This window comes from Leptonychotes weddellii, chromosome 2 (genome assembly GCF_054177405.1).
Source record: "Leptonychotes weddellii isolate Sample4059 chromosome 2, ASM5417740v2, whole genome shotgun sequence".
NCBI classification, from domain to species: domain Eukaryota; kingdom Metazoa; phylum Chordata; class Mammalia; order Carnivora; family Phocidae; genus Leptonychotes; species Leptonychotes weddellii.
In genome coordinates this window covers 63618086-63632607 of record NC_138370.1, presented here as the reverse complement: position 1 = coordinate 63632607, position 14522 = coordinate 63618086, and the positions used below count along the sequence as shown (strand labels likewise).

The window sequence follows — 14522 nt, the reverse complement described above, 5'->3', positions numbered from 1 at the left end:
AAGATAGCAATTATTAATAGCTTTATTATACTAATACTGTATATTAACAAGAGAATAAGCAGTATGCTAAAATTCAAGCAGTTAGCCACACAAAGACTTTTCTACATAACTACAAAAGAATTAAGAAGAGAGGATGATGGTTTTAAAGGAAATGTGAGACTTATGGCTTTAACTAACAATCTCATTCTAAAAATTTACCATGAGCTGAAACTTATATATAAGCAAAGAGATACATGCACAAGAATTACTATAGTATCATTATAATCATACAAACCTAGATTTCACTCTTTTGTAAGTAAAGATTTATTAAAACACAGTCCTGTCCATTCACCCATCCATTTAAGTATTGTCTAAGCTGCTTTGGTGCTCCAGTGGCAGAGATGAATAGTTCTAACAGCGACTATAGGGTCCACCAAGCCTAAAGTATTTACTGGCCCTTTGCAGAAAGAGTTTGACTTAAGGTAACCTGCAATGATAACAATACACAGGAGTGATATTAACATTTTCTCAAATGACACAAATACTCTATTTTAATTTTATTTCTACTTTCACTTTAAAGAAAAATTATTTTAAATGTGGTATTTTGAATAGAACTTGATATGGAACATAATTCCTACAAAACTGTTTTCAAGTATCAGAAATCCCAGTCATATATTTCATTATTGCTTGAGCTCTTGTTTCTCAGGAGAACAAGTCCTTGTCCCATACTGACCCCACCTCACCACCCCCACTACCCCCCCCCAGCAGTTCTCCACCACTCTCTTAGCTGTGTTGCCAATGCTTATGCGACACAATCAGCACATGGTTCAAGCCCAGGAATGTATACGGCACTCACAAAACAATATGTTGTCTATAAGCCAGCACAGTCAAATATTTTAAAAGCCTTATATAAACCATTGTCATTTGCATGTCACTTGGAAATTTCTACCAAAACAATAACAATGAAGAGTAACTTTACAAGAATATTATAAATGCTTAAAAATCTCCCAAACAAAATGAGGTAAGAAATGAGATTTAAGCACTGAAGTACATTTTCTTACTACTATTAGTTGTAAGATGTTATTTCTCTTATCACTAAAAAGAAAAAAATGCTGCCAGATAAGCTATAAAATTTCATCAAAATGTATCTAAGGCACATTTTTTCACATTTTAAGTTTTTCTTAAATATATTTAAAATGTGAAAAAATAATGTACCTTAGGATTTAAGAAATATAGTATTACCATAACTGGGCATTCCAATTTCAAAGAAAATTGAAAATTTCCAGTGATTTTATAGATTAAATAATTTTTTCTGTAAAATTTCTCTTCCTCTAAAGGACAATCAGTTCTTTGCTGATTGTCAAATACCCATTTAATCTCAACTAGTACTCTCAAATTTTCCTAATTCAATTACCCATAGGACTTTTAAAAATATAGATAGATCCCTGAACCTTAATCCAGATCTCTAACATAAGACTATCCAAAAGAGGGGAACCCAGGATTCTACATTTTTTAAGATTTTATTTATTTATTTATTGAGTGAGTGAGTGCATAGTGAGTGTGAGCAACCAGGGGAGGGGCAGAGGGAGAAAGAAAATCCCAGAGTGTGGAGCCCGACAGGGCCTCAATCCCACAACCCTGAGATCATGATCTGAGCCGAAATCAAGAGTTGGACGCTTAACCGACTGAGTCACCTAGGCGCCCCGTGATTCTACATTTTTAACAATGTAAATAAATAATGAGGACCTTAATACTAAAACTATTTTGATTTACAGTAACTGGTTAAAAGGTAGATTGCTATTTCTTTACCGTTGTTATTATTAAGTCCAAAGTACCTCTGATGAGAGACCAGAATAATTTATATAATAATGAATTCGACTACCAGTACCAATATTGTAATATTAATAATATTAATATTATAATTAATATTAATAGTAGGTAAATAAATTTTCTGAAAACATTTCAAGAAATATAAATTGAAGTTGTAGTTATAGCAACTAAAGGATCTTTCACAATTTTTGAAGTTATTTTATTGTGCAAACATTAAATGGATCAACATCTATGAGGGATGGAGGGACAATATCATGTTTTTCAAATTTTAATAGGTCAAGACTGCTACAGTCTTATAAGAGGTCACTAGTGCACATTAGCTCACTACTTAGAAGAAAAAAAATGGCCTACAAAATACAGAACTCTATCTGCTTTGTGTACTTTGTCAGTGTAGAACAATCTCTCTGAAAGCAAAATATACCCAGTGTAAGAGATATACTGGATGTTACACGCAAAATATGATTAATTACATATCATACCAAAAGTCTTCCTTAAATCTTTGATAAAGAAAAATAATATTTTAAAAATGTTTATTATCAATTTACCAAAGGAAAGTTAATAAATTAAATAACAAAGAACATGCAAACCAATTAAAAACTATCTAAATTAACCAGTAATGAAAGGAGGGGATATAATTATGCAATCCCTCTAAAAATTCTAGTACTCAGAGTCAATGAGTTATGCAATAGTAAGTTACTGGCTGGCAGGCAGGCAGTCTAAAACTGAATGTGTTTTTTAGCTATCTTCCCAAAAAACTTTCTTGTATGAATTTTATTTTTCGAATTTAGTTCTCTTCTGTTATTACAAATGCAAGGCTATAAATTAACATAACATAGTAACCTACAAAAGTCAAGCTGCATAGTGACCCTAGGAAGGCCTCAGGGAAAGCCTTGAAGTTCTCTATTAATTTTTCTTATAGGATCTGCTCCTGAGCCTTTAAATTTCATGTACATGTTAGAAAATAAAGGTAGAAAACATACATTGTGACATAATGAAGTAAACTACCATATATTGTCCCTAAGAATTTATTAGAAATATTCAACAAAGAACAAGATTATCTTGATTGTTAATATCTTAAATCCTTTGATTTAAAAAACCCACACTTCTTTTCCTCAGTTTAAAAATTTACTTGTGTTGGTATTTTCTTTTATAGAGGTGTTAAAATAATAAATTAGTTTATTAATGACTTTAAAGCCATTAGAGGTTTCTGTGTAAATGCTTAAATCAGAACAGTGACTTCATTCAGAAATTATAAAAGTGACAAAGTGAAAGAGGACAAAATAAACACTTTCTGACAACATAGTAAAGAAGAAAATAAGGCTGATGGAGATATTTGTATTTCATGTTCAATGTTGAAACTGTTTTATTTAAACCTCACTCAAATGTTTTTCAACATGGCTACCACTTGTTTGAAGTAGAAGTGGAAACTACTCAAAAGGAACTAAGATAATTAGAAAACATATTTCTACAAAGGTTAAGTCCCAGCAAATAAAAGATTCTTTTCACTAAGGAGAAAAAATACTTTTCAGGTGTTGTGTGTTGATCTACTTGGTTAGTAGAATATTTCCCCTTTAGTGTTTTGTTTTTTTTTTTTTTTTAAGGGAACTAAAACATTAACAGCATTGTTACATGCAAATACCCATTTAATCTCAGGTTTTTGTGGAGATTTTTGGTTTAATGCGTTCAAGATCATAAACATATTTTAGACCTAAAAACATATCACTCTAGTTAATGACTCAGACTAGCAATACCAAGTTAACTAAAAAAATACAATAAAACTGCTAATATTAACAGGGTCAGAATCTGGTGAGGGAGAGGAGAATGTCATCCTGAAAAACATCCAACAGATCATAACTTGATTATACGTTAGCTCAAGTTCTACAAAATGTTTGTTAGTTCAGGATTGTCTATATATAAACTCTATCGTAACTGCCACACAATAGCATGCTATTTTTATTTTATATAACAGCAAAAAGTCAAGTCCCTATTACATTAAGTTTGAATTAATGAAATAGTAATTTAAAATAATACAGCTCTAAGGGCCAGATAAATCTAGGGAACTTGGAATATTCTTTAAAAGAGCTAAATGTTGTAATTCCCACGTACATAGGAAGAATACCACCAGCTTCCTGCCTTTCCCACAAAATAAAAAACTACAAATTTGGGGTTGTAGTATTTGCCAACATATTTTAAAACACGGTTTTTACATTTACCAATTTTAAATAAATTTAAAGGATTCTAATATCATGAAAAATAAATGAGAGAGGGAAAAAAGGCGGATTGGGTAACCTTGCCCTCTAGGCTTATCATACTATTAGAACTACCACTTACGTAAGTTTTATCTGGCTACATAACGCGCTGATAATTTTGTTTATAAATATCAATTGAAATCCAAAGCATTTCTTTACTAAAGGAAACAGAAGTACTTCATTTAAAAAAATATTCCTATTTTTCAAATGCAAGACTTACCCGTCTTCGACAAAAGGGGAGGCCTTGGGCAATGATGCTAATGCTAAATATCTTCATCACAGTTTGATGTGGCAGAGGCTCTTTTGCACTTTTAAGATCAACAGGAACCAAGCCATGGTTTAAAGTAGCTTTTCCTGGTTTTGACATTTTAAAACTCCTCTTGGTTGATGAATACTTTCTACATGTAATACAGGCACATTACTAAAAATTCCAACCACCAAATTAAAATATAACTTTCTAATTAATAAACAAAAAAAGGCCGAGAACCCAAGGCCTGCTGCTTTTGTCTTTCAACCTTCTCCTACCAAATGTCCTGACCTGTCTGAGGCTTGGTGAAGTGCAAACTATCCTAGAATAGCCAGGAATTACAAACTACTGAAGTGAAAGCTCCTGCTCCTGCCAGTCAAACAGCTGGTGAACCTCCCGTACAAAGTCAGTAATGTGAATACAGCCAACGCAGGGCAATGCTGTAGGGTCTCTCTGAAACTTCTCCAACAACTAGCCCAGGTATTCCCTAGAAAGGGAAAGCAATGTTTTCTTTACAAAAATCCAAAAAAATAAACATTGTATTTTCTCTTGAATATCTTGAATCTTCCTTACCCGAGTATCAGCATTAATATTTTAGGAATGTGCTTCAAATTTAAGGACAGTATTTATGCATGCTCAAAAAATATATACACACGTTTGTTCTTAGATATATTCAGAATGAGCACTATATTTTCAACTGTTTGTCTTAAGCATGCTCTCTTTTCCTTTTCCATAATACCATTCTTTATATCATACTAAGCCACTTAGTTGACTCTATCTCTCTAAAGCTACTAATACGTACTTCACATTAATCTTATCAGTAGACATTTTAGTTGTTTGCAAATGTCAGTTCAATCTCTATAATTCTCAAAAACTCAGTGATGCCACTTGAAAGTATAAGTCATGTGATTAAAGATATATTTTTTTTAAAAGCCCAAGTATTTATAAATGTAGCCTGTGATGGGAAACAATTATAGTAAAATAATTACTAACCAGTTCATCGTAAATCCTTAGTGCCTAATTTCTCCAACATACCATGGTCAGAAATATCTTCCTAAAACGCATAGAGAGAATATGGTGTACAATCCACTCCTCAAAAACTTTCAATGGTTCCCAAATGCCTAAGATAAAATATGGAGATAAGACTCTCCTCAGAGTGGCTCCAAACTAATCTTTCCAGCATTACCTCAAATATTTTCCTAAATTAAGCACTTATGCCAATGTTAATTAATACTACACTTCATATTCAAGCCCATAAACTAGACTGTTATGAAGATGGTAAGAAAAAAAGCTCGGTGTAAGAATTAACAGAGAGTAGTTTTGATAGATGGTAAGTAATGGATGTGAACCGTCTGTTCACAATGCTTGGTTAACTAGTTTGTTCTCTCCTTCCATTCTATTGTCCTCTTCCAAAAGCCAGTCATCTCACTTATCTCTCCTTCCAATAGCTTTTATTGATCTCTATAAGGGGAACTTAGAATGTGATATGGAGAGAATGAGAAAGGAGAATGTCAGAAATGAGTGATTTCTTTCTTGACTTTGGAAAGATCTTACCAAAGTGGGCTACTGGGAAGCCAATTCATATACTAGAAATACTCCCAGTCCCATCAAGATGCTACTTTACTGAAGTACACTTTCCTTTTATACCATAATTTAAAATGTAGTTAAAAATGCAAAATTATTGGGGTGCCTGGGTGGCTCAGTCGGTTAAGTGTCTCAGCTTAAGTCTTGATCTCAAGGTTGTGAGTTCAAGCCACTTAAAAAAAAAAAAAAAAAGCAAAATCATTATCAGAGGTGACATTTTTAATTACACAAAAGTAAACAACCAAATTTCTCTAAAGAAAATATATAAATGACCAATAAGCTCATGTCAAGATGCTCAATATCACTAATCATTAAGGAACTACAAATCAAAACCAGAATGAAACACCAATGCACACCCATTAGGATGGCTATTATTTAAAAACAAAACAAAAAAATAAAATAAAAATAAAACAAACACACACACAAATACACACACACAATAACAAGTGTTAGCAAGGATGTGGAAAAATTGGAACACTTGTGCATCGCTGGTGGGAAAGTAAAATGTAGGTAGCTACTGTGGAAAACAGTATGGCGGTTCTTCAAAAAATTACCACGTGATCCAGCAATTCCACTTTGGGGCATACAATTCCCCCAAAAAACTGAAAGCAGGGATTCAAACAGATATTCATACATCCATGCTCATAGCAACATACTCACAATAGCCAAGAGATGGAAGCAACCCAAGTAAGCACTGACAGATGAATGGGTAAACAAAATGTGGCATATACATACAATAGAATACTATTTAGCCTTAAAAAGGAAGGAAATTCTGACACTTGCTACAACATGGATGAACCCTGAAGACACAATGGTTAAGTGAAATAAGTCAGTCAAAAAAGGACAAATGCTGTATGATCCCACTTACATGAGGTACCTAGCGTAGTTAAATTCATGGAGACAGAAACTAGAATGGTGGGTGCCAGCAGCAACTGGGAGAAAGGACTAGAAAGTTAGTGTTTAATGGATATAAGAGTCTAGTTGGAAAAGATGAAAATGTTCTAAAGATGGATAGTGGTGATGGTTGCACAACATCATGAATGTATTTAAAGCCACTGAACTGTACACTTAGATACAGTTAAAATGATAAATTTTATGCTATGGATATTTAACCACAATAAAAAATTATTTTAATAAAAAAGTAAACAATCAGGAACCATAAACACCAAAAAACAAAACAAACACACAACAAAGATCTAGGGAAAGAAGAGAGTGTACTGGAAATCTTTAATTTGATATTTATAAAAAAAAAAAAAGGTGAGACTGTTATCTAAGATAACCATGTGTACAGCCCCACTAAAGGGGGGGGGAAGGTGAACGTCTCCTGCCTCATTCCAGTCTCAGCATCTCTTCTGATGCTCACTTTATTTCTTAACACTTTTTTTTTCAGTATAACATAATCTCAAATCATATTGTATCTCTACTCCTTATTAGAAAAATCCCTTTGTTGCAGTAGCTCACATGGAATGCCCCCCTCCAAGTAACTATTAGTATCTACTTCGTTAATATTACATATAGTTTTATGTAGATTGACATTCTTTATTCTCAAAAAAATTCTCAGTGATATCTTTGAAATCAGTTAATTAAACCTTCAAAATTCCTTCCCCTAAACCACAAAGAAGATACAATTTAAACTATGTGTTATTTCAATGCAGAAAAATTAGAAGAACATACTACATTCCACAAGTTTAACATATTCATTCTGCACAGAAAAATAAATGAAACAGATCAACTCCAAACTTAACTTTCACTTAATCCAGTAATAGAGATAACATACTGAAAATTATAATTTTATATTTTAAAGCCCTCAGAGAGCTTTATAGTTACATGTATTTACATGCAGACAGTTTAAAGATGAGTAAGATATGAAGCTCTCCAATCAACCTGGAGTCTGATCCTAAGGAGGGAAAAAAAAGATTTGGGACTAAAACAAAATTTGGACTGAGAAAATTAAAACTAAAATGTCCTTTCCCCTGCTTATAAGAGAGCATAAAATATTATGAAGTAGAATTAGTTTTTCATTTTCAATAAATTATTTATGATAATAATAGGAGTAAAAAACTAGGGCTTATTTGTAGATAACCAACTGCTGGTGAACACATAGTGACATTCTAATTCAACTCATTTTTTTTTTTTTAATCAGTAAATAGCTGCCCTCAACTGGATAGTACAGAGCATTGCAACTCTTGCAAACCAAACACTAAATCTGATTATGTGTCGACCACACTGTATTTCTATAAAAAAGAGACATTACTAGTGATTGAGCAAAGTGACTACTAATTTCCAAAAGTTTGGACTACCCAGTTTCATCATTTTGGAGGATTTAAGTTAACAGTACTTCTAAAGCAATGTTCTCAATCAGCATGAAAACAATCAAAACACCAAATTTCAAATACAGAAAAAAACCCCAGTCAATGAGGGAAATCACAGACAATGCATAGAAGAACCCTAATTGTTAACTTTAAAACGCACCTAGTTCCATGTGCTCAAGAAAAAATAAAGTCTTAGACTCAATCATATTTTTTTTAAAGATTTTTTATTTATTTATTTGAGAGAGAGCATGAGAGGGGGGAGGGTCAGAGGGAGAAGCAGACTCCCCGCCGAGCAGGGAGCCCGATGCGGGACTCGATCCTGGGACTCCGGGATCATGACCTGAGCCGAAGGCAGTCGCTTAACCAACTGAGCCACCCAGGCGCCCCAGACTCAATCATATTTTTAAAAACATTTAAGATACTCTTAATTATTAACCCCCTTTCCCAAGCTCCAACTCTGTAAAACAGACAAGGTCCTTTTAAGATGACACCAACAAATATTAATGCAGTGTAATTTAAGTAGGTAGGAGCATCAATGCTAGAACCAAACTGCCTTAGTCCAAAGCGTGGTTCTACTACTTATTTGTAGTATGACCTAAATTAATGCCTCTACGCCTCAGTTTCATCTATAACAAAACCTTCTCACAGGGTTTTTAATGAGTATTAAATTAGTTAATACAAGTGAAGCACACAGAATACTGCTTCACATCTAGTAAGTGTTCAAAAGTCTTAGCTGCCCTTACTACTACTACCACCACCATCACCAGCACCACCACGACTACTGTTGCTGCTGCTGTTACATTAGGATCAAAAATCACACACAGCTTTGTGATATACATGAATTTTAAAAGTCACTGGGAAAGCGAGCAGAGATTCTAAAATCCATCTGTAATAACTTTGAAATATTTTAAGATACAATCATCTATAAGTTTTATAAAGGCTCCCATAATTCTGTCAAAATTTTACCTAAAAATTAATTAGTAATATCTTAACTGTAGTGTCTTTTAAGATTCCAGATGTCATGGACTATCCATCCAACAATTCAACATTAGGAAACTTGTGGTAAAGAGAAGATCTCTATAAGGTTATTTTGCCCACTAACCACTTTCTGATTTTCTTTCTTCTAAAAGTTTGTACTAGTCAAAGATGATTATAGATAAATGCTAATGCACCAAATATCTCCAATTTGGTATTTCTAAAACATATTATAGTCCCATACATTCCAATTCTCTTATGATGACAAAAAGATTTACAGCTGTATATTCTGGATTTCTACCTTTTCTTTCATTCATTATTATACAGAAGGCTAGAATTTAACTGCTCTCAGCCAAAGGCCACAGCATATAAGTAGCATAAAGATTTTCCATTTTCATAAACCTACTCTTGATTCATTCGAAATAACTCACTTGGAAGATAAGTTTACCTACAAGTATGAATGATTTTATACCAAAGCTTTCAAAGTCTCATACCAAACACTTCTGACAGGGAGAATATCAGCCTATGTCATTTTAAACACAGTATTATTCACTACTTCTATGAATTTAAGCAAACAAGTGACTTGACTTTTCTTCGGTAGTAACAAAAAAAATTCCAGATGCTTAAAATTATACCACTACTAAAGTGAAATAAATCAGAATCAATATCCTTTTGAGACAAGAATTCGATATTATAAAGTATATTTTTATTCAGGGATGCATAGTAAAAATAGAAGAGGCAGGGAAGGATTTCCCCCCTATAGGTTTCAGAGCCGGCTTGGCCACACCTGATTTCTCACTTTTCATCTCCAGAACTGGGAGAGAATACATTTCTATTGTTCTAAGCCACCCAGTCTGTGGTCTTTTGCTGCAGGAGCCCTAGCAAACCACAGTTGACCCTTAAATAATGTGGGGGTTAGGAGTGCCGATGCCCTTCCCTTGCAGTTGAAAATCCATGTATAACTTTTGACTCCCCCAAATCTTAACTACTGGTAGCCCACTCTTAACTGGAAGCCTTACTGAGAACATCAGCAGTCGATTAACACATATTTTGCATGTTATATGTATTATCTACTGCATTCATACAATAAAATAAGCTCAAGAAAAGAAAAAAAAATAGATTATTCTGTTTCTCATTCTTTTCCATCTTTCCTAACACCTTAGATACCAGAGTATTAAAGATCTTCCTAGTCTAAGCAATCCATGTACAAAGATAGAGCAATTTAAACAGAGGAAAAGAATGATAAACCAAGAAATTAAGTTTCTTGGCTTAATGATAAATGAATGGTCAAGCTTGTATTATTTAAAACTGTAAAAAAAAAAAAAAATTCCAAACAAGATTGTTACTTCAACTGTAGAAACAAAAATACCATCAGACTTAGTAAGAAAGAAAAATATAAATATACAGCATTGCTTTTAAAGTGTTATTATTCATAAAAGGTGTAGATCAAATGAATAGAAACATTTTATTAAAAGCATTCAAAATTATTAAAAATGATTCTTTAAAAAGTTCTAAAAGATATTTACTTTGGGGGGGGGTAGGGGCACAGGGAAAAGGAGAGAATCTTAAGCAGGCTTCACGCTGGGCTGACCTCACAACCCTGAAACCACCACCTGACCCAAAACCAAGTCGGACGTTTAACCAACTGAGCCACCCAGACACCCCTCTAAAAGACATTTAAATACTCAAAGTGTTCACTAAGAAAGATTACAGCTTCCAACTATAATGTACATGAGGTATTATATTCATATACACATTTAACAAGTCACAACATATTACTGTACAGTAAGTAGTCCCTTCTTTATCCACCATTTCAGTTAAGCATGGTCAACTGATGAAGCAGATGACCCTGACGTATCGCCAGGTCAATAGTACCTAATGCTCCATCACAGTGCCTACGTCATTCACCTCACTTCATCTCATTGTGCAGGCTTTTTTATCTTCGCACATCATCACAAGAAGGGTGAGTAAAGTACAACAAGATATTTTGAGACACCATATTCACATAACTTTGATTACGGTATACTGTTATAATTGTTCTATTTTATTATTATTGTTGGTAATCTCTTACTGCACCTAATTTATGAATTAAACTTTATCAAAGGATGTATATATAGGGAAAAAACATAGTATTTATAGGGTTCAGTACTCTCCAGGGTGTCAGGCATCCATGGGGGGTCTTGGATCGGAACGTATCTCCTCCATGGATAAAGGGAGACTGCTAATTTTTTTATCTGGGCACCAGGGGCAGCCCTTTAGTACTTAAGAGAAATTAGCTTGGGTTCTGAAATAGCACATACAGTTTATACAAGTGTTATAAAATGTGACCTGGTGATCGGACATTTGCAAAATAAAAGCATTATGTATAAATGTCAATGTATATATTTTTACACTGTCAAAGTAAAAATGCTACAATAGCAGGTTACATAAAGTACTGTAACTGCTTTGATTTATATAGCCATGGTCTAACTGCTGGACATTTAGGTTGTTTCTGAATTCTACTTCCAGTTATTTCTAAATAATTGGCTAAAAATAAAGTTATAAAAACTAAGATACAGAAAAACCAACCAAACAAGTCCTTCAAAATGATGACAAAACTACCCCATGGTACACTAGAAATTTCATGACCCAAAAATCCCAACTATTAATTAACTTATTTACAACTAAATTTATTTACAACTAAATTAGTCTTGACTAAACTGTGGCCTCAATCCACTCTCAGCAAATTACCTGGAGTTCGTACTCCAGGTGAATTTATCAGCATACGAAAAATACTGGGTGAATTTTAAGTTCTAGTTTCAGCTCCACCACTAACCAGTGTCCCTAAATAAGTCTCTTGTCTCAGATTTCAGATTTCTAGAATGAGGAGACTGGACTAGATAGATGACTGAGAATGAAGTCCCTTGCAGCTTTAAGAGTATATTCCAGTTCCAATAGTACCAAGTATAGAGCCTTCTTGCAATAGTGTTGGACTGTCAATTTGGTGAGCCTTCCTTTATTATACTTTGGTGAATAGTATTAATTACAGTTTTATAAAATATATCTTAAAAAAATTCGCTACTTTAATTCATTTGTGTATACCTTCTAAAAATAGACATGTATCCCTTTGCTGTAAATATATATTAGTGTTATATAACAATAAGAAAATATTTTCATTGGAAAAAAGTTTCAGGCAAAAATTATTTTTTTAAATGATTCAAGAAGAAATTCAAGAAAAATAATCTCGGGATTTTTCTGATTCCATATTATGCCATAATAATTTGTATATATTTTTTCTTTCCTACTTACCATCGTGGCCTAAACAGTGACATCAGAATATATTTGATTTTTTTTTTAATGAGTAAACTTTGGATTTTACTCCCATATTTGTGTCTTAGAACTCTGTTATATTAAAATGATACTTCTCATTCGTTCATTAAATATTTAAAGAAATATTTGAGATAAAACAAAAATCCAACTACTGGATTGAATTTTTTAAGTATTTCAGAAATGCCCAGTATGAAGTCCTTAATGACTTTAACATACCTTGCCTCATGATTAAGTTTAACTCTTACAGTCTGTGTTGAGTTAACCCCAGCTGTTAAACTGGTCTTACACAGCTGCTCACCAAGAATTTAGTTGGTGATTATTATAGTTATACCTTGAAGTCAACTATGACAAAAATTACCCAGTAATTACAGGTATTTCAGTCATGCAAAAGCCTATGTGATGAAAGAGTAAGGATTTAAAGCAACTTAATTTTCCACAATCCTCAAAATAAAATTAGGTGTAAGAAAGACAAAAACTTGCTTTATATTAGTTTTTTAAGGTCCATCATTTAAGTTACTTTTATAAACAAGCTTAAGCATTAAAGGCTCATTAACCTTTCAGTTAAAGTCAGTATTACTTATCGATCATTCATTTCTCCTATAAAAATTCTAAATGTGAGCTAAGGAGTTATAAATAAGGACATAATACTAAAAAGTCTTCTAATAATAATGATGATAATAATAATGTCATGCACATGGTTTTTCAATACAGTTTAAAAAAATTAAACTGAGCTACAATGCAGGAAGTTCACCAAATTGATGGTTTAACACATAGGAACTTATCCTATGAAAAATAAAAAGCTGAACCTATGGAAATGTAAGACATTTGACAATGTTGACAAAAAGTAAAATGGGGGGAAGATACTTATGTTTACTACACTGTTGAGTTTTGACACAATTATAAATAAAAAACAATTATTTTGAGTGAAATGAACATCGTTCCACAACTTCACTTATATAATTCTCAGTAACATGCTATGAGAACATGTGAGATTTATCAATATTCACTGAATATTGATAAATTATTCACTGATACTCATTTATCAATATTTACTTCAGCATCAAATTTAAGCAGGGAATTATTCATTAAGCATAGCAAATACTTTTAGAATTAAAGCTCTAGAAAAGGCATATAGGGTTTCATTCTTGCATGGGCTGACAGCTGATACCCCTGGCCTTTTACATGATCAAAATTACACATTCAAAAAAATACACTAGTAAACATTAACATTAATTTTATAGCTGAAGTTTAAATTAAACTGATAGTTCGAGTTTTCATCCTTCCCAGTAAACAAGAAACTAACTGGTTTTTAAGAAAGATTAAAAATAAAACTCATTACCTGAATTCTTGAGTATGTCTGAAACAGAAAGATCTCAGGATGGAAGCAGGAAGTCCAGGGATGCTAGGAGACTAACTATCAGAGACCAGTAGGAGATGTAAAAGAAGTTTGCAGCTCTAGGACTTAGAAAAACCGATGCACTACTTCAGACTGGTACAGTGATATGGCAGAAGGATTAAACACTGACACAGTTACTAGTAGATCATGTTTTATTTTACTGAAATATCATGAAAAGACTGGAGGTATCATTATCCTACATTTTACAGACAAGGAAATTGAGGTTCCAAAGGGTTTTAAAAATTGCTCCAGGCAACAGAGCTGTGAGGCAGTGAAGTTGAGATTTTTACCCTAGGATGTCTAATTCCTAAATTCATGCTTTGTATTAGAACATATATTCTATTCTATAAGTTCTATTCTATAAGTTAAGCCTAACTTAGCTGTGTTACTTTCTAATCTAGTTGTTTGGAGATTTACTTTTTATTATATATGTTTCAAGTATGTAAGTTTGCCAGATAACTGAGTTCTAGATAACAGAAATACAGTATTCTGTAAGACCCGTATATTATATATGGAATTGATTTTAATGAGCCTGAATTTTATGAAGTCCAAGTAAAAAGAAAAAAAGGAAGAGTTGTAAGAGCAAAGACATCATGACCTTCTGTGTTTTTCAGAAATGGTCACAGCACTATCCCCCATCT

At 32.9% G+C, this 14522-nt stretch overlaps 1 protein-coding gene across 1 annotated transcript in view; it reads right to left on the bottom strand.

The window, feature by feature from the left end:
• The window catches only part of FBXW7 (F-box and WD repeat domain containing 7), a 219414-nt gene that overhangs the window by 58137 nt on the left and 146755 nt on the right, over nt 1–14522 (bottom strand). The window lies entirely within an intron of this gene.